At 42.9% G+C, this 1,910-nt stretch overlaps 1 non-coding gene across 1 annotated transcript; it reads left to right on the top strand.

Moving 5' to 3' along the window:
* The first annotated feature begins 1,359 nt into the window (after positions 1 to 1,359).
* Positions 1,360 to 1,466, top strand: LOC112534216. The gene has a single exon (XR_003078517.2). It is a non-coding gene; the product is annotated as a small nucleolar RNA R71 (small nucleolar RNA).
* The last annotated feature ends 444 nt before the right edge of the window (positions 1,467 to 1,910 follow it).

Below are 1,910 nucleotides of genomic sequence, written 5' to 3'. Positions count from 1 at the left end.
ATCAGCTAATTGTATACTCATCCTAGTGGGTTTGGTTTTTCCCAGCCCCAATTTTATGAACAAAGTATACGATATTACATTAATTCTAGCCCCTAAATCAGCTCTAAGGCATCATTGACAAATAAGTTACCTATAACACAAGGAATAGTAAAACTCCTAGATCATATCGCTTTTCCGATAAATTATTCTGAAAAATTACTGAATATTCCTCGTTTAATGTCACAAATGCCGAGTCTTCAAACTTCCTCTTCTTGCTAAAAATCTCCTTTAAGAACTTTGCATATCGAGGCATCTATGAAATAACTTCAAAAAAGGTAAATTTATTTGGAGTTGTTTAAAAATATCCAGAAATTTACCAAACTATTGCTCGAGTTGTGCCTAATTTAATCTAGTAGGGTATGGGATTTTGGGCTGGTATTCCCTCAGTAGAATCTCCTCTGCCTCTTCCTTCTCTAGTTCCTTTGCCTTGGTTGCTTCAACTTCCTTGCTTGAATCTACCTATGGATTAGCATTAGTGTTAGAAACAAAAGGACTAAGAACAAATTTACCTAACCGCAACATGATTGTGTTCACATGCTCTCTCAGGTTGGGCTCTATAGTGCTAGGCAGAGTCCCTGACTGCCTCTCAACCAACATCCTAGAAATCTAGCCTATTTGAGTCTCCAAATTCTAAATGGAGGCCTACTGATTCCTAAATGCACTGTCCGTCTGCTGAAATCTATTGTCGGTAGAGGACACAAATTTCATCACCAACTCCTCGAGATTAGGCTCTTCTCATCAGGGTGGAGGTAGTTGTGGACCAATGGCATGGTGGTCTGCTGATGCAACCTCTGAAAACTGGGTAGTCCCTAGCCGTTGTTATTCCTCTAACTGAAGTTGGGATGATTTCACCAACCGGGGTTGTATGTATTGTTGTATGGGCTGTTCTATTGTATAGGTGCACTACCCATATAGTCTACCTATTCAAGATCAGCAGAAACAATAGAAGATGAAGAATTAGAAGGTGAAATAAACATACCTCCCATGATTACAGTTTGCACCATAGCGCTGGACCACCGGGAAACACTCGCGAACTTATCCGGGCCGCATGAACTCAAGATCCGTCGGTCTAATTTCTTGGTCAAAAGCTCCACTTGAGCTCGCCAAGGCTGTGGAGTCTAGATTGTTGACCACTCCCGCTTGATTGGACGACTCCTAGAGGATTGTCACTAGTAGTTGTTCATGGACATTTCCTCTATCGGGATTTTGCGCATGCTCCACCGCTCATCGCCGGGGCCCTACCACTGCAACGCGTCTACCATCTGCCAAGTAGCAAGGTTCAAACCACTGTAGAAGGTCTGAACCTGCATCCATACTAGTAGTCTGTGCTGTGGGCAACATCGGAGCAAGTCTTTATACCTCTTCCAAGCATCGTACATGCTCTCATCATCGAACTGCATAAAAGAAGATATATCATATCTCAATCTAGCAGTTTTAGCAAGAGGAAAGTACTTATATAAAAACTTCTCAGCCAATGATCTCCATGTCGTAATAATGTTAACTGGGAGTGACTGCAGCCATCTTTTGGCTCGGTCCGTTGAAGAATTAGGAAACAGCCTGAATCGAATGGCATCATCAATTGTTCCACTTATCTTAAAGGTGTCGCAGATCTCCAAGAAGTTGGCGAAGTGAGGATTTGGGTCCTCGCTCGGCAGTCCCCCAAATTGTACACTATTTTGGACCATTTGTATCACGTTCGACTTTATTTTGAAGTTATTGGCCGCCATTGGTAGTTGCAATATACTCATCTGTGTCCCCTCAAGAGAAGGTCTAGCAAACTGGTACATAGTCCTAGTTTCCTCCGCAACCTGGTTGTTGTCTCCCATCCCTGCTAGCCTATTCACAGGGGCTTCAATCTCTATCCGCGCCTC

Source organism: Ricinus communis, chromosome 3 (genome assembly GCF_019578655.1).
Source record: "Ricinus communis isolate WT05 ecotype wild-type chromosome 3, ASM1957865v1, whole genome shotgun sequence".
Lineage (NCBI taxonomy): Eukaryota > Viridiplantae > Streptophyta > Magnoliopsida > Malpighiales > Euphorbiaceae > Ricinus > Ricinus communis.
The sequence above is the reverse complement of the archived record's forward strand: the minus strand, read 5'-3'. Positions and strand labels throughout refer to the sequence as shown.